Raw genomic sequence first — 19,336 nt, 5'->3', positions numbered from 1 at the left:
CATTATCACCGTGGCTCCCCCTTTATCCGCAGGTTTGATGACAACGCTCAAGTCTGTAGATAGAGCTTTTAGGGCATCTCTCTCAGCATTGGAGATGTTGGAAAAACTCCGTTGGGGTTGTAAAGCAGATAAATCACTTAGTACTGCTTTCTCAAATGCTAATACTTCGTGGGGCATAGAGGAAGTAGGGGGCATGAAAGTGGATGGTTTTCGAAGGCCAGTGTCAGTAGGTTGATCAACCTGAGAGCGGTCCTCAAAGAAGAATTGAAGTCTAATCTTCCTGAAGAGATGAGACATTTCACAGTGGAGGCGAAAAGGGTCTTCTCTGGGAGTAGGGACAAAGCCCAGTCCTTTATTCAAGACTTCTAATTCAATAGGGGAAAGTGATTGTGATGATAGATTGATCACTAGATCCGATTTGGTGGATTCTTCCCTTGACTGCGTGTCACCATTTGTGGTTCGTCCTGTGCCCAGTGTACCCTTCTGCCTCTTCCTCTCCTTCTGCCTCTTCCCCTGCCCCGGCCGCGGCCTAAAAAAGGCATGTATGGGAGCATGGGGCGTGGTTGATAGAAGGGAAAAGGTTGTTGCCACGCTAAGGATTGTCCAGGTGGATAATGGGGGTGTCCGGGGGGATATTGGGGGTAGTGGTAAAATTGATGGGTCCCATCATCATCAGTATTCCAACCGTCGGATGAGGAACTGTTGCTGTATTTCCGTGATTGTTTTCTTGATGTAGAGGATTCATCAGAAGAGGAGGACAGTGTCTCAGTAGTGAAGTCATCTGTGATGTAAGGGTAGACTTTTTCACGGTTGAATCTCGTGATGTCTTTTTGTAGTTTCGTGATTTTCTGTTGGGTTAAGAACTCCCTGTTATCATTAAGTTCAGAGTTGATTTCTGCTAATCGGTTCTTGAAAGCAGCAAGTGAGACTGTAGTTTTGAGAGCACCTTCCATGAGTGTAATCTGAACCGTGATGGAATCAGCCAAACGTTTGGAAGTGTTGATAATGAGAACCAGCCAGTCTCTTGTGCATTTCCATGCTACTTGGGCCCAGTCTTTTCTGAAGGCTAAGTCTTGCAGAAAAATCCTGGGCATATTTGAGACGAGTAGACCATTAGGGGCTATGTTCGCCCTCAGATATTCGGTCATAATGGTGCCGTGTAAAACAGTTTTAATCAAGTCTCTTTTGAGTGCAGACAACTTGTCCCACTCTTCTTTAGATGGACCAGAGGGTCCAGCGCCATTATTTCCCAAAATAGAAGGGGTCTGTAAAATAGTAGATACTATATCGTCGTCAAAACTCAACCCTTGGAAATTATCCATATTGTGGGTGTTTTGAGAGGTAATGATAATCCCACAGCTAAGCTGCTGTACTGATATATTGAGAATAAGGGAGGGATCAGGAGGAATTATGGTCCAGTGTATATCCTCCTTAAGTGAATATAGAAAATCAGCGATACACTGTTCCAAAGAAAACAAAAAAAGAGACAAAAAAATATATATATAGTGACCAGGGTCCTAAATTCTAGGAGCAAGAGGCCTCACACACCCATAGGGTGTCATGCTTCATCATAGGCGCTGCTCCTCGTCAGACTGGCGCTGCAATGTCTGACGGGCACCACCCCTGATGGGGGGGCTCTTTGCCGGAGATCTTAATATATGGTGGTGCCGTGACCCCAAAGGTGACTAAAGAATCAACGGAGATCAGAAAAAATTGTGTGGTTAAAATTGACTCTCAAAAACGCCACTGGGACTGTAGATTTTATTGGACCCAATGAGCGGTCAGGGCCAAGATTAAAAATTAGAAACAGAAGAGTGAATCAAGAAGTTAAGATCAATCACTCTTGTAAATTAGAACATATCGAGGAGAGGAGTCTGGGAATTCTCCAAAAACTACCCCCTCATGGGTCAACATGTTTCGCATCCTGGTGGTCCAAACGGATCCAGTGATGCTTCATCAGGACCTTATGTGACTATATGTATCTCCTGAGTAATGAGGGTCACATATATTTGCAAGGAAGTAAATACAGATACCTCTCAACCAACAATTAGTGGGGAGGCGTAATAATCACTTACATGAATATGGAATAAATAATTCCTAACTCGTGCCCTGCAAAAAAGAAGTACAAAGGTTATACCACAATAGGGGCGAGTCATAGCATTGTACATATCATGGGAAAACACGGCGGCCGTGATGTGCAGTGCAAGTATTACTTCGTGAGCAACACACATGCAAGTGCTTGTGGGTACAAGCTTACCGTCCTAAAATTGAAGGCGAGCATCTTAGGAATACACGGACCAATAGTCCAGCGCTAAACAACGTCTAAACAAGGGGGAATATGAAACAACAGAATCAATTAACAGATAGGTCAAGTATCCAATCAAGTAACGTATATGTGTGTTGTCATGGGGGTCTCAAATGTAGTAATCATAATTTCATAGTTGGTATGATCACACGGAGCATGGAAAACCAAAAATAATGAATAAGGCAGTGAATGTCAGTAAAATAGCTGTGGGACAGAAAGGTCCATAGGAGTAAATACAGGTAGTAGACTACATAGTGTGGTTAGACATAAAGTGCTGTCTAACAGAGAACACTAGACGGTACAAGGAGTGGTAAATATCAATAACTATCTAAGTTTAAATTTTAAATTTATAAGTTTTTTAAAAATGTAGAGTCCATCCTCACGGAAACCGAGGCACAGGAAGAAGTCAGAGTAAAGGAGTAACTCTGGTCTCCTCGATAAATGTACTGTATTTACAGCAATACGGTCAACGGTCGCCGATATAACAGAGTAAGGAGACGTAGGTTTTAAGGCTCCATGTTGACTGTCAAATGGCAGAACAACGTAGGAGGAGTCCGCAGATATCACGGGTCCCGAAAACGGGAACGGGACCTGTATAGAATCACCCGAGGAGGGGGGGGAAAGCAGGGCACTTACTTGTTGCAGCAATGCTGGCCAGGCAGAGACCTACCCCGGTCCGTGGTTCCCGAAGAATAGTGGAACCCGGGCCGTTGCGCTTGATGTACATAGCGTGCCGGAAATTGGGGATTAAGAGTTTCCGGTCAGGCAGTCAGGCAACGCGGAACGCGTTGGTCTAGGAATTATAGAAAGAGAAAAAAGACTCGGAGGAGGTACCGGAGTCAACATAAAAAGATCTAAAAATAGAAAGCAGCAATATGCGTTAATCTGACAGTTTCAGACAACGAAATAGGACTGCAAATCAATGAAAAATAATAAGAGGATAATAATCGTCTGCACATGGCCTAGTGGGGTAAGGGATGGTATCTTAAAGAGATACAGGCTGTCCCAAAATCAAAATTATTGATCATAAGAGAAAAATCACAGAATAAAGCTCGTAAGTTAATCACTGAAAAGACTGCACAAGAAAGGGAAAAAGAGTATCACAAGAAATAAACTCTAGGGAATTAGCAGTGGTAACTGCAACAATCTAAAAATACAGTGAACAATCATTTTGAAAGACAATTCCAAGGAATCTCATCATTCAAACCATTTAAGTAGGTGCGTAATTTAAACACCCATCGTTGTTCTAACTCAAAAAGTGAGTTCGGTGTGTTGCGTGAGTCAATTTGTAGCACGACCCACCACATGTCGTTAGGGCTATGTCTTTTGTCAAGGAAGTGTAAAGCCAGTTTGGTCGTGGCACGGCCACATCTGATGTTGCTGCGATGTTCGTTAATCCTAAGTTTCACTGCTCGTGTGGTCATACCTATATATTGTAAATTGCAGGGACAAGTGATCATGTAAACACAATTTTTAGTGTTGCAATTCGTGTGTATAGGGGCAACACAAACCATGTACTCCAAAAGTGGAATGCGAACCACGAATGGACCCCAAACCTATGTGAGCTTGTAGAGGGTCTCTGGGACTGTAAGAAAACAGTGAGGGTTAGAAAAATAGCCCACCCCAAGACCCTGTAAGGTAGGTGTAAAGTGCACCTACAACCCCCAGAGAGCACAGAAGTCGTGCTAGGGGGATTCTGCAAGGAAAACCAACACCAGCAATGCAATAACAGTGGATTTCCGGACCTGAGTACCTGTAAGACAAGGGGACCAAGTCGCGACAGTGTCGAGAGTGGGCAGGAGCCCAGGAAATGCCAGCTGAGGGTGCAAGGAAGCTGCCACCGGATGGAAGAAGCTTGGTGTTTTCCAAGAATGAAGAGGACTAGGAACTTCTCCTTTGGAGGATGGATGTCCCACGTCGTGAAGAAGCTTGCAGAGGTGTTCCCACGCAGAAAGACCGTAAACAAGCCTTGCTAGCTGCAAGGGTCGCGGTTAGGGTTTTTGGATGCTGCTCTGGCCCAGGAGGGACCAGGATGTCACCACTTGGATGAGGAGACAGAGGGGGCTCCCAGCAAGTCAGAGAGCCCTCACAGCAGCAGGCAGCACCCGCAGAAGTACCAGATCAAGCACTTAGAAGAGGAGTGAACCGGAGTCCACCCAAAGTCAGAAAAGGGAGTCCCACGACGCCGGAGGACAACTCAGAAGGTTGTGCACTGCAGGTTAGAGTGTCAGGGACCCAGGCCTGGCTGTGCACGAAGGAAATCCTGGAAGAGTTCACAGGAGCCGGAGCAGCTGCAAATCATGCTGTACCCAGCAATGCAGTCTAGCGTGGGGAGGCAAGGACTTACCTCCACCAAACTTGGACTGAAGAGTCACTGGACTGTGGGAGTCACTTGGACAGAGTTGCTGAGTTCCAGGGACCACGCTCGTCGTGCTGAGAGGGGACCCAGAGGACCGGTGATGCAGTCTTTTGTTGCCTGCGGTTGCAGGGGGAAGATTCCGTCGACCCACTGGAGATTTCTTCAGAGCTCCTGGTGCAAGAAGGAGGCAGGCTACCCCCAGAGCATGCACCACCAGGAAACAGGCAAGAAAGCCGGCAGGATGAAGCGATACAAGGTTGCAGTAGTCGTCTTTGCTACTTTGTTGCGGTTTTGCAGGCGTCCTGAGCAGTCAGCGGTCGATCCTTTGGCAGAAGGTGAAGAGGGAGATGCAGAGGAATTCTGGTGAGCTCTTGCATTCGGTATCTGAAGAATTCCCCAAAGCAGAGACCCTAAATAGCCAGAAAAGGAGGTTTGGCTACCTAGGAAGGAGGATAGGCTAGTAACACAGGTAAGAGCCTATCAGAAGAAGTCTCTGACGTCACCTGCTGGCCCTGGCCACTCAGAGCAGTCCAGTGTGCCAGCACACCTCTGAATACAAGATGGCAGAGGTCTGGGGCACGCTGGAGGTGCTCTGGGCACCTCGCCTGGGAGGTGCAGGTCAGGGGAGTGGTCACTCCCCTTTCCTTTGTCCAGTTTCGCGCCAGAGCAGGGCTGGGGGATCCCTGAACTGGTGTAGACTGGCTTATGCAGAGATGGGCACCATCTGTGCCCATCAAAGCATTTCCAGAGGCTGGGGGAGGCTACTCCTCCCCAGCCCTGACACCTTTTTCCAAAGGGAGAGGGTGTAACACCCTCTTTCTGAGGAAGTCCTTTTTTCTGCCTTCCTGGGCCAGGCCTGGCTGGACCCCAGGAGGGCAGAAACCTGTCTGAGGGGTTGGCAGCAGCAGCAGCTGCAGTGAAACCCCGGGAAAGGCAGTTTGGCAGTACCCGGGTCTGTGCTAGAGACTCGGGGGATCATGGAATTGTCTCCCCAATGCCAGAATGGCATTGGGGTGACAATTCCATGATCTTAGACATGTTACATGGCCATGTTCGGAGTTACCATTGTGACGCTATACATAGGTAGTGACCTATGTATAGTGCACACGTGAAATGGTGTCCCCGCACTCATAAAGTCCGGGGAATTTGCCCTGAACGATGTGGGGGCACCTTGGCTAGTGCCACGGTGCCCACACACTAAGTAACTTTGCACCCAACCTTCCCCAGGTGAAGGTTAGACATATAGGTGACTTATAAGTTACTTAAGTGCAGTGGTAAATGGCTGTGAAATAACGTGGACGTTATTTCACTCAGGCTGCACTGGCAGGCCTGTGTAAGAAATGCTGCAGCCCATAGGGATCTCCTGGAACCCCAATACCCTGGGTACTTCAGTACCATATACTAGGGAATTATAAGGGTGTTCCAGTATGCCAATGTGAATTGGTGAAATTGGTCACTAGCCTGTTAGTGACAATTTGGAAAGCAGAGAGAGCATAACCACTGAGGTTCTGGTTAGCAGAGCCTCAGTGAGACAGTTAGTCATCACACAGGGAACACATACAGGGCACACTTATGAGCACTGGGGCCCTGGCTGGCAGGGTCCAAGTGACACATACACTAAAACAACATATATACAGTGAAATATGGGGGTAACATGCCAGGCAAGATGGTACTTTCCTACACAACTCCCCCCCCCCTCCCAAAAGAAGGACAATAAGACTAGCCATGACCTGATGAGTCTTCATTGTCTAAGTGGAAATATCTGGAGAGTCCATCTGCATTGGAGTGGGTACTCCCAGGTCTACATTCCACTGTATAGTCCATTCCCTGTAGAGATATGGACCACCTCAACAATTTAGGGTTTTCACCTTTCATTTGTTTTAGCCAAAGTAGAGGTTTGTGGTCTGTCTGAACAATTGAGTGAGTGCCAAACAGGTATGGCCTCAACTTCTTCAGTGCCCAGACCACAGCAAAGGCCTCCCTCTCTATGGCAGACCAACGCTTTTCTCTAGGGGTCAACCTCCTGCTGATAAAAGCAACAGGTTGATCCTGGCCCTCAGAATAGAGTTGTGATAAGACTGCCCCTACCCCTAATTCAGATACATCAGTTTGAACAATTAATTTTTTGGAGTAACATGAGCTTTGTAGGACAGGTGCAGTGCACATGGCCTGTTTTAGCTCCTCAAAAGCTTTCTGACAGCTAGCTGTCCACAATACCTTTTTAGGCATTTTCTTGGAAGTGAGATCATTAAGTGGGGCTGCAATGGAGCCATAGTTTTTAATGAATCTCCTGTAATACCCAGTGAGGCCTAGGAAGGCTCTCACCTGGGTCTGTGTTGTAGGGGGAACCCAATCTATGATAGTTTGGATATTCCCCTGAAGTGGTGCAATCTGTTCTCCACCTACCAGGTGTCCCAGATAAACCACTTTCCCCTGCCCTATCTAGCACTTTGAAGCCTTGATAGTGAGGTCTGCCTTTTGCAGGGCCTCTAAAACTTTCCACAGGTGGACCAGGTGATCATCCCAGGTGGAGCAAAAGACAGCTATATCATCTAGATATGCTGCACTAAAAGCCTCCAACCCTTGCAGGACTGTATTCACCAACCTCTGAAAAGTGGCAGGTGCATGGTTCAAACCAAAGGGCATTACTGTGAATTGGTAGTGCCCTCCAATAGTCGAAAATGCAGTTTTTGCTTTAGCATCCTCTGATAACTTGATCTGCCAATACCCTGCAGTCAAATCAAAGGTGCTTAGATACTTGGCAGATGCCAGTGTATCTATGAGCTCATCTGCCCTGGGTATAGGGTGAGCATCAGTTTTTCTTACCTGGTTGAGACCTCTGTAATCTACACAAAACCTCATCTCCCTTTTTCCATCTTTGAAGTGAGGCTTTGGTACAAGCACCACAGGAGAGGCCCATGGGCTTTCAGAATGTTCAACCACTCCTAGTTCAAGCATTTTCTGAACTTCTTGTTTTATGCAGTCCCTGACATGGTCAGGCTGCCTATAGATTTTACTTTTGACAGGCATGCTGTCTCCAGTATCTATTGTGTGCTCACACCAAGATGTGGTGCCTGGCACAGTTGAAAAGAGTTCAGAATACTGACCTAGGAGATTTATGCAGTTGTCTTTCTGCTCAGCAGTAAGACAGTCTGCCAAAACTACACCTTCCACTAGAGCATCCTGTTCTGTGGAAGAGATCAGGGAGAGGGTCACTCTCTTCTTCCTGTCCTTCATCTGTTGCCATGAGCAGGGTGAGATCAGCCCTGTCATAGTAGGGTTTTAGGCGATTAACATGGAACACCCTAAGGGGACTCCTGGCAGTGCCTAGGTCAACCAAGTAGGTGACCTCGCCCTTCTTTTCAACAATGAGATGGGGTCCACACCATTTGTCTTGGAGTGCTCTTGGGGCCACAGGCTCCAATACCCACACCTTCTGTCCTGGTTGGTACTGAATCAGAACAGCCTTCTGGTCATGCCATTGCTTTTGGAGCTCTTGGCTGGCCTGAAGGTTTTTACTGGCCTTTTTCATGTACTCAGCCATTCTGGATCTTAGGCCGAGTACATAGTCCACTATGTCTTGCTTAGGAGCTTTTAAAGGATGTTCCCAACCCTCCTTTACAAGTGTTAGGGGACCTCTTACAGGGTGCCCAAAGAGGAGTTCAAAGGGGCTGAAGCCCACTCCTTTCTGGGATACCTCCCTGTAAGCAAAAAGGAGGCAAGGTAACAGGACATCCCATCTCCTCCTGAGTTTTTCAGGGAGTCCCATTATCATACCTTTGACAGTTTTATTAAACCTCTCTACCAGTCCATTTGTTTGTGGATGATAAGGTGTGGTGCATTTGTATTTTACACCACATTCCTTCCACATGGCCTTCAAGTATGCAGACAAAGTTGCTACCCCTGTCTGATACAACCTCTTTTGGGAAGCTCACCCTGGAAAAGATTCCCAGGAGGGCTTTTGCCACTGCAGGTGCTGTAGTGGTCCTTAGAGGAATAGCTTCAGGATATCTTGTGGCATGGTCCACTACCACCAAGATAAACCTATTGCCTGAAGCAGTAGGAGGGTCAAGGGGGCCAACTATGTCAACCCCTACCCTTTCAAAGGGAACCCCAACCACAGGCAGTGGAACAAGGGAAGCCTTTGGAGTGCCACCAGTCTTGCCACTGGCTTAGCAGGTCACGCAGGACTTACAAAAGTCTTTTGTGTCCTCTGACATCCTAGGCCAGTGAAACAGGGGGACAAGCCTTTCCCATGTTTTAATCTGACCCAAATGTCCAGCCAAAGGAATGTCATGTGCCAGAGTTAGGAGGAACTCTCTGTACTGCAGGGGAATGACCAATCTCCTGGCTGCTCCAGGTTTTGGGTCCCTTGTCTCTGTGTACAAGGGTTTGTCCTCCCAGTAAACTCTATGTGAGTCACTGACATCCCCATTTTGCTGTTTGACAGCTTGCTGTCTGAGACCCTCTAATGTGGGACAGGATTGCTGTGCCACACTCTGCTCCTCCCTGGCAGGCCCCCCTCCACCCAAAAGCTCAGCAGTGTCTGCTGCCAGCTCCTCTGGTGAAGGTTCTGCACAGGGGGGAAATTCTTCTTCCTCTGAAGTTGAATCATCTGTAGAGGGAGGGATAGTGGGTAGGGATTTACACTTGCTACCCCTAGCTTTAGGGAGCACTTGGTCCATTGTTCCAGGATCCAAGTCACCCTGTTTTTTTTGCTTTTTGGCCTGAGCCCTTGTCAAAGCAAAAATATGCCCAGGAATGCCCAGCATTGCTGCATGAGCCTCCAACTCCACTTCTGCCCAAGCTGATGTCTCTAAATCATTTCCTAGTAGACAGTCTACAGGTAAATCTGAAGCAACCACAACTTTCTTTGGACCAGTAACCCCCCCCAGTTGAGATTCACAACAGCCATGGGGTGGCTAAGAGTGTTGTTATGAGCGTCTGTCACATGGTACTGGTGACCAAGTAGGTGTTGTTCAGGGTGTACCAGTTTCTCTATTACCATGGTAACACTGGCACCTGTGTCCCTGTAGGCCTGAACCTCAACACCATTGATTAGGGGAAGTTGCTTGTACTTATCCATATTAAGGGGACAAGCAACCAAGGTGGCCAAATCAATGGCACCTTCAGAGACTAGCACAGCCTCTATGGTCTCCCTAACAAGACCAACCCCAACTAAATTACCAAAAGTGAGCCCAGCTACTCCCTTGGATTGGCTATTAGTAGGTTTGCCCCCACCACCACTGCTATTACTAGGGGCACTAGAGGTTGCAGTAGGGGTTGTGGTAGTGGGAGGTTTGGTGCTTTTCTTTGGACAACTGGCATCAGTTGTCCAATGGCCTTTTACTTTACATAAAGAGCACCATGTCTTTTTTACTTGATTAGAAGAGGATTTGGGCCAACCACCCCCACCAGAGTGTTTTTGGGGGCCTGATGAAGACTAATTTTTAGATTTTTCCCCACCATTGTCTGAAGACTTACCATCCTTCTTCTTGCCATCCTTGTCACCCCCGTATTAACTTTTCTGTTCACTCTTGTTCTGACCCATTTGTCTGCCTTCTTTCCCAATTCTTGGGGAGAGGTGAGATCTGAGTCCACTAGATATTGGTGTAACAAATCAGACACACAGTTATTCAGAATATGCTCTATCAGGATTAGATTGTACAGGCTTTCATAGTCAGAAACTTTACTGCCATGTAACCACCCTTCCAAGGCCTTCACTGAATAGTCAACAAAGTCTACCCAGTCTTGTGAGGACTCTTTTCTGGTTTCTCTGAACTTAATCTTGTATTGCTCAGTGGTTAAGCCAAATCCATCCAAGAGTGCATCCTTCAAAACTGCAAAATTATTGGCATCACTTTCTCTCACAGTAAGGAGCCTATCCTTACCCTTTCCATTGAAAGATAGCCATAGGATAGCAGCCCACTGCCTTTGAGGGACCCCCTGTACCATACAGGCCCTCTCAAGTGCAGCAAACCACTTGTTAATGTCACCCCCCTCCTTGTAAGGGGGAACTATCTTGTGCAGATTCCTGGAATCATGCTCACTAACAGGATTACTATCAGGAATACTGCTGCTGCCACCATGGGGTCCAAACCCCAACCTCTGTCTCTCCTTCTCTAAGTCTAGGGATTCCCTGTCTAGAGCCAGCTGTTGCTGTTTAAGCTTCAGCCTGGTCTCTTCCACTCTCAACTTATTGAGTTCCCTTTCTAACATTTTGTCATCAGGGTGGGTGGGTTGGGAATGTTTTGACACAGAAGAAATATTGGAATGAGCAGAGGGAGACCTGTCCCTAACAGTTGGCACTCTAACAACCTGGCCTTCAGGAACAAAAACATCCAGACTATGATGGGAGCTTCTGTTACTACCAGTAATGCTAGGTGTCTGCTAAGGGGCAGATTAGGAGGAGAACCCTGTACCACTCTCTCAAGAGGCTCCCCTGAGTCAGAGTGTGAGCTATCTATCAACTTTTCAGATGAGGTGCCACCCTGGGCCTTATCATTCTCAATAAGCATATTAGACAGAAATTCTCTAGTAGGGTTCTTTCCTACCACTAAACCTCTATCAATGCAGAGACTCCTTAGGCTCTTAAAGTTAAGGTGGTCATAAATTGTATTGACCAAATTAAGAGGAGTTCCTACACAAGACATGATAGAAGAAGGTTTAGAGACAGATAAAAGAGAGAAAAAGTTTCAGGACTTTTTAAAGAACAGGATAAAAAACTTTTTCAACTTTTTGAAATGTTTTAGAAAGTTTTGAAGTACTTTTCAGCACTTAGCAGATAGTGTAAGAGAAGAAAAGCAAAACTTTTTGGTTAGGTGTGCATACACTGAACTTGTTTTGTATATTATTCTCTTATGAAAAGTACAAAATGACAAAGTGGTAAGTAGTTGCAAGCACTTATCCCACCGCTGCACAACCAATGTAAGAGGCTGGCCTGGCTTGTAGTGGGTACCAGGTCCAGTTATCCCTTATTAGTGTAGAAGAGGTGTTTCTAGCAGCTTAGGCTGATACAAGGTAGCTATAGCAGAGCAGCTTAGGCTGAACTAGGAGACATGCAAAGCTCTTACTATACCACTGGTGTCATATGCACAATATCATAAGAAAACACAATAGACAGATATACTAAAAATAAAGGTACTTTATTTTTATGACAATATGCCAAAAGTATCTCAGTGAGTACCCTCAGTATGAGGATGCCAAATATACACAAGATATATGTACACAATACCAAAAATATGCAGTAATAGCAAAAGGAAGTAATGCAAGCAGTGTAAAGTTACAATAGATTGCAATAGGAGCACATAGGTATAGGGGCAACACAAACCATATACTCCAAAAGTGGAATGCGAACCACGAATGGACCCCAAACCTATGTGAGCTTGTAGAGGGTCGCTGGGACTGTAAGAAAACAGTGAGGGTTAGAAAAATAGCCCACCCCAAGACCCTGTAAGGTAGGTGTAAAGTGCACCTACAACCCCCAGAGAGCACAGAAGTTGTGCTAGGGGGATTCTGCAAGGAAAACCAACACCAGCAATGCAATAACAGTGGATTTCCAGACCTGAGTACCTGTAAGACAAGGGGACCAAGTCCAAGAGTCGCGACAGTGTCGAGAGTGGGCAGGAGCCCAGGAAATGCCGGCTGAGGGTGCAAGGAAGCTGCCACCGGATGGAAGAAGCTTGGTGTTTTGCAAGAACGAAAAGGACTAGGAACTTCCCCTTTGGAGGATGGATGTCCCACGTCGTGAAGAAGCTTGCAGAGGTGTTCCCACGCAGAAAGACCGTAAACAAGCCTTCCTAGCTGCAAGGGTCGCGGTTAGGGTTTTTGGATGCTGCTCTGGCCCAGGAGGGACCAGGATGTCGCCACTTGGATGAGGAGACAGAGGGGGCTCCCAGCAAGTCAGGGAGCCTTCACAGAAGCAGGCAGCACCCGCAGAAGTACCAGATCAGGCACTTAGAAGAGGAGTGAACCGGAGTCCACCCAAAGTCAGAAAAGGGAGTCCCACGATGCCAGAGGACAACTCAGAAGGTTGTGCACTGCAAGTTAGAGTGTCGGGGACCCAGGCTTGGCTGTGCACAAAGGAAATCCTGGAAGAGTGCACAGGAGCCAGAGCAGCTGCAAATCACGTGGTACCCAGCAATGCAGTCTAGCGTGGGGAGGCAAGGACTTACCTCCACCAAACTTGGATTGAAGAGTCACTGGACTGTGGGAGTTACTTGGACAGAGTTGCTGAGTTCCAGGAACCACGCTCGTCGTGCTGAGAGGGGACCCAGAGGACCGGTGATGCAGTCTTTTGTTGCCTGCGGTTGCAGTGGGAAAATTCCGTCAACCCACGGGAGATTTCTTCAGAGCTCCTGGTGCAAGAAGGAGGCAGGCTACCCCCAGAGCATGCACCACCAGGAAACAGGCGAGAAAGCCGGCAGGATGAAGCGATACAAGGTTGCAGTAGTCGTCTTTGCTACTTTGTTGGGGTTTTGCAGGCGTCCTGAGCAGTCAGCGGTCGATCCTTTGGCAGAAGGCGAAGAGGGAGATGCAGAGGAACTCTGGTGAGCTCTTGCATTCGGTATCTGAAGAATTCCCCAAAGCAGAGACCCTAAATAGCCAGAAAAGGAGGTTTGGCTACCTAGGAAGGAGGATAGGCTAGTAACAAAGGTAAGAGCCTATCAGAAGGAGTCTCTGACGTCACCTGCTGGCCCTGGCCACTCAGAGCAGTCCAGTGTGCCAGCACACCTCTAAATCCAAGATGGCAGAGGTCTGGGGCACGCTGGAGGAGCTCTGGGCACCTCCCCTGGGAGGTGCAGGTCAGGGGAGTGGTCAGTCCCCTTTCCTTTGTCCAGTTTCGCGCCAGAGCAGGGCTGGGGGATCCCTGAACCGGTGTAGACTGGCTTATGCAGAGATGGGCACCATCTGTGCCCATCAAAGCATTTCCAGAGGCTGGGGGAGGCTACTCCTCCCCAGCCCTGACACCTTTTTCCAAAGGGAGAGGGTGTAACACCCTCTTTCTGAGGAAGTCCTTTGTTCTGCCTTCCTGGGCCAGGCCTGGCTGGACCCCAGGAGGGCAGAAACCTGTCTGAGGGGTTGGCAGCAGCAGCTGCAGTGAAACCCCGGGAAAGGCAATTTGGCAGTACCCGGGTCTGTGCTAGAGACTCGGGGATCATGGAATTGTCTCCCCAATGCCAGAATGGCATTGGGGTGACAATTCAATGATCTTAGACATGTTTCATGGCCATGTTCGGAGTTACCATTGTGACGCTATACATAGGTAGTGACCTATGTATAGTGCAGGCGTGAAATGGTGTCCCCGCACTCACAAAGTCCGGGGAATTTGCCCTGAACGATGTAAGGGCACCTTGGCTAGTGCCAGGGTGTCCACACACTAAGTAACTTTGCACCCAACCTTCCCCAGGTGAAGGTTAGACATATAGGTGACTTATAAGTTACTTAAGTGCAGTGGTAAATGGCTGTGAAATAACGTGGACGTTATTTCACTCAGGCTGCACTGGCAGGCCTGTGTAAGAATTGTCAGATCTCCCTATGGGTGGCAAAAGAAATGCTGCAGCCCATAGGGATCTCCTGGAACCCCAATACCCTGGGTACTTCAGTATCATATACTAAGGAATTATAAGGGTGTTCCAGTATGCCAATGTGAATTGGTGAAATTGGTCACTAGCCTGTTAGTGACAATTTGGAAAGCAGAGAGAGAATAACCACTGAGGTTCTGGTTAGCAGAGCCTCAGTGAGACAGTTAGTCATTACACAGGGAACACATACAGGGCACACTTATGAGCACTGGGGCCCTGGCTGGCAGGGTCCAAGTGACACATACCCTAAAACAACATATATACAGTGAAATATGTGGGTAACATGCCAGGCAAGATGGTACTTTCCTACAATTTACAAGATGTCAAATCTCACCATTGGGGTCAATGGAAAACGTCACTAGTGATACTCGGTCACTTGCAGGGTGGGCTCAGAGGAACTCACTTGTGGTTAAGGTTGTATTGGTCCCAAGACCAAGTTGCGACTGAAAGACCAAGTTTACCTTGCTCGTTTGGTACAGGGGCAGAGGTGTCCTAGCCTCCCTCTTGCTGAAACCAGAAGCCACCAATGCTGAAAAATTGTACTTGTGACAATCACTTGCAGGTCGAGTTCGTGGGATCCCACTGGGGGTTAAGCTTGCGTGGGCCCCTGGAACAGGATTCACCAGGCAGAACAACTCCACCCAGTCTCGGCATCACGGCATCTTGGGTGCAGAAGTGTGCTTGGCTATCCTATCCTGAACAGGAGCTGCGTTTGCTGGTTTTACCACTGAGATGATGCAGGTGAGGAAATGGATGCAAAAACTCTACAGCAGAGCCACAGGTGACATCGGATGAAGGACTGAGGATGATAGGGCACACCAGGCCAAGATGGCAGTTCCAGAAGAAGGAGAAACACATCAGAGGGACAGATAACCCAATCCAAAATGGCCACTAGAGCAAAATTGAAGGTCTGTGGTTGGCAGCCCAATCCAATATGGCCACCAAAAGAGGAAGCAAAGCCCATGGCTGGCAGCCCAATTCAATATAACCACCAAAAGAGGAAGCAAGGCCCAAGATTGGCAGACCAATCGAATATGGTTAACAAAGGAGTAGGAAGCAAGGCCCAGGGCTGGTAGCCCAATCCTGATGGCCACTAAATAAAACAAGGCCTCAAGGCTGATAGCCCAATCCAAAATGGTCACCAAAGTAGTACTCAAGGCCCATGGCACTGAGGCAGCACCACGTTGCAGATAGAATGTCCAGGTCAGCAGGTGAACGATGGCCACAGGTTAGGCTGGAGGGCAGCAGCCTGAGGCGTGTGGCAGACAACACAGGGGGCCAGTTAATTTTGGAGCACAACAAGCACTGGGGTCAAGACGATGAAGCACCATGTTATGTGTGCTTGAAAGTATCCTTAGAAGGTGTGGCAGAAAGGGGAAGTGCGACGTGCTCTCACTGAATGCAGGGTGGTGGAGCTCTGCATGCTCAGTTGAAGTAGCAAGCAAGAGTTTGACTGCCAAGTGCAGGATGCAGCGTGGTGGCATCTCCATATAGGCAGCATTCGAAGCCAGGTGCTAGGGGTCTTTCACCTCCTCATTGCCAGTTGTCGTGTTTTGAATAACTGCACATGGCATGAGGTAGGTGGTGTACAGATTCTCTTTATTTCTTGAAGGTTTCAGCGTGAGGTAGCAACCTGTTATCTCTCGCCTGACCTAAACCTGTCCCATTCCCTTTCTGGGGACTCCCTTATAAAGACTCAATTTACTCCCGCCCCACCTCTGGCTGGCTGTGACAAAACAGCCTGCCAGAGGCAGAGTCAGGGTCCTAAAGACCCGACTCTGCAGTTTCTACTTAACCTTTCCTCCATCATATGACCCCGCTCCCCTTTCCCCATTATGCAGTTTCCCCCCCTAATCCTCGCAACAAATAAAGTGAAATGCTTGAAATAATCTCAGCCACTGGCGTTCACTCGAGGCGGATTTCCAGTCTGTCACCTTTCTCACACTATGCTACTCTCAGCAGAGAACTGCTATGTGCAAATCAGTCATGGTCCTACCCTAATAGAACCAATTCAGGGTCCCATTTCAACAGCTATGCCCCAAGTGTCCTCTACACATCCACTCTTAAAGGATTCCCGCTACATTATCAGAGGCACTCTACGTTACTCGAATGCACAATACAATTTATCCACAAACAAAATCTCAGCGCTGATGCTTGATTTATTTTTCCTGACAAAAATGCGGCTAAACGATCCCTCCCATATCATCATTGACTTACCAGTCCTTCCAGTACACTCTAGTAGTTGCTTTGACTGACACTCCGAAACACACATATTAGTGTTGCAATAATTCACCATGACTTTTTCCTGTGCAAAAAACACTCACCAAAAGAAGCAATTTGCACCCACAATATCTATGATCCTTATGCAAAATACAAGGACTTCATTTTTGAGTTCACAGATAATGTAACGGAACAACCAATGCTTGTAAACAAAAACATTTACCTCAGAAACATTAACCTTACCTGTGTTAACCCCAATGTTACCTGTTTCCATTCTTTGAAACAGCATTTTCTCAACCACAACCTAACTCAGCTCTCCAAACAACCCACCCATGCCTAAGGCAAAATTCTTGACCTAGGTTTAAGAGATAACGTTCCAATCTCCTGCTCTCAATCAACAGACGTTAAGTGACCAGATTACTCCATCCTCACTCTAAACATTAGGTTTGCCATACAACACACATTTTTCCTGATCACAAGCAACCTAACACAGAACTGCTTTTTCACACATATCAAAGAAGACCTCTTTGCTAACATCATAATTATTGAGACCAAATACCTCCCAATTAGAAGCAACACTATCTGTTCACATAATGCAAGGAATACCGAATTTCTTCTAAAAAAATGACCTCTTTCTACAAAGAAAACAGCTCAGACAAACTGAACGAAAGTGGAAAACTGACAAAATGTGTCATTCATTTTATCACCTTGACTGCCAGAAAAAATAGAAACCAAAGACAAAAGCCACAACTCCTTAAACACATATAGAGAGCTTATACACCGGCTGTCCTCCACAGAAGAGCTCATGAATAGCAAAAAGAAATGTCTGGGGCTACAAAAATGAAAGATGTAATGAAATGAATAGGTATCAAGCTCAGAAAATGAAATATTGGAAGAAAGGAATAGTTTTCAAGTGTTGCTTCACTCAGTAAATTGCAGTTTGCAGAAGAGGGTTCACATTGACCCAAATGCACTAGGAGGGCTACTGAGTCGTGTTTCACTTGCAACCCACAGCTGAAGACTATTAGTGTGTGCCAGTCCTGTTTTGATTTGCTGACAAACCGAGGTATCTGCTTTTTGCATAAAATGATTGCTGTGGCCAAGGGCTATGCACTAGAGAGAGATGACCCCTACAGAAACGTGCTGTTTGATTAACAATTAAGAAAGCACTGGTCTTTAAATGTTATGCTACAAACAAGCTTGCTACTCAATATCTGCCATTGCATAGCCTGTATGTCAGGCTCAATAACATATGGACTTGCCATTTAAAACTGCTTGCCAAGCCTTAAACTATCCTTTTATTACATATGCCCCCCTTGAGGTAGGCCCTAGATAGCCCATAGGGCAGTGTGCTATGTAATTAAAAGGCCGGACATATACTTTCAAATTTTACATGTCCTGGTAATGAAAAACTCCCAATTTCGTTTTTCACTATTGTGAGGCCTAACCCTCTCTCAGGTTAACATTGGACATTCCTTATTACATTTAGTAAACTATAGTTCCAAAATGAGGAGTAAATATGTCATGTTTAGTACATGTGGAATTGTAATTACAAATCCTCTTTAATCGTAGAGTCGGATTTATTATTACAATTTTTGAAAATGCCACTTTTAGAAAGTTGGGATTTTCCTGCTGTTAGCCCTGTGTGCCTGCAGCCTATCTTCAATACACATCTGGGATGGGTGACATCTGGACTTTGTGCATTCCCACTAGACTGTCATACACAAAGGGAGCTTAGGTGTGACTGATGGGCCCTCAACAACCTGATTACCCATGATGGGCAGGATGGGTGGGAGGACCTGACACTTACACCTGAATAGGCAGTGTCCTGCTTCAGCACAAAGGGCGGCATAACACCCTGTACTGAGCCCGACTGGAGCCAGGGCAGGATGAAAGGACTTCTGTGCACTCCAAAGACCCTTCTTTGAAGCCACCCCAACTTCAAAGTCACAACTGGGTATAAGTACTGAACCTCGGACCCTACCAAATCAGTACACTGCTGTACCTGTAAAGAACTCTGCCAGGACGAAGGATAGCTGTGCTGCTACAAGGACTGCCACTCTGGGCTGCTGCTTAGGTTGAGTTTTTTTTCTGCTGTGCTGCTGCCTGATGCCCTCTGCTCTGGTGAGAAAGGACTGGACCCATCTCACTTGAGCCCAAAGTGACTTCAAGGACTTTCTGACTAGCCTCCTATTATTCTGAAGTCTCAGGGATGCAAAATACTTCCAACCCACCATCAACAGCACCTATACTTTGCTTGCTGCAAGTCTTGCCCTGCTGCATGGTTCCAATCCAGTTCGGGGCCCTTGGACATTGGTATCCTTCATCAACATTGACACATCGATACTGCTGCAAGGATCGAGGACATTGGATACCATTGATCACTGCTGCTGCGAGGTTCAAGAGCACTCTGCATGGCTCCAAACAAATGCATTGCGTACATCATCAGGATCAATGGCAACGGATCTCCCCCCTTGCTCCTTGCATTTTTTCTCAGCATAGATGCATCTCCAAACCAAGGTACTTTCTCAGTGGACCAAGACTGGTCCCTGTATCTGACCTGTGCTCCATCACAGTTGGTCTGACTTTTCAGATTTGACCTGGTCTAGTGCTCCCAGGTAGCTCTGATTGGCACTTTATGCTTCTAAGCACTGCAACTAAGTTTATTCTTTAAAACTTCATATCTCGACTTCTACTTTTTGGATGTTTGTCGTTTTGGACTTGTCTTATTCATAAAAATAAAATCTATTCTTCTGAACAGGTGTGGAGTCTTTTTGTGATGTTTTCACTGTGTTGCTGTTTGAAGTGTTGCACAAATACTTACACATTGCCTCTTAAGTTAAGCCTGCCTGCCCTGTGCCAAGCTAC

At 46.9% G+C, this 19,336-nt stretch overlaps 1 long non-coding RNA gene across 1 annotated transcript in view; it reads right to left on the bottom strand.

Annotated features, from left to right (window-relative positions):
* Positions 1 to 1,433: 1,433 nt before the first annotated feature.
* Positions 1,434 to 19,336, bottom strand: part of LOC138292838 (uncharacterized) — a 44,637-nt gene continuing 26,734 nt past the window's right edge. Inside the window, exons 3-4 of the long non-coding RNA XR_011202818.1 lie at positions 2,258 to 2,322; positions 1,434 to 2,109 (exon numbers count right to left, since the gene is read on the bottom strand). This is a non-coding gene — a long non-coding RNA (uncharacterized lncRNA). The remainder of the gene's footprint in view (positions 2,110 to 2,257; positions 2,323 to 19,336) is intronic.

This window comes from Pleurodeles waltl, chromosome 4_2 (assembly GCF_031143425.1).
Source record: "Pleurodeles waltl isolate 20211129_DDA chromosome 4_2, aPleWal1.hap1.20221129, whole genome shotgun sequence".
In the NCBI taxonomy this organism is placed as follows: Eukaryota; Metazoa; Chordata; class Amphibia; order Caudata; family Salamandridae; genus Pleurodeles; species Pleurodeles waltl.
This window is presented reverse-complemented; position numbering and strand designations above follow the sequence as displayed.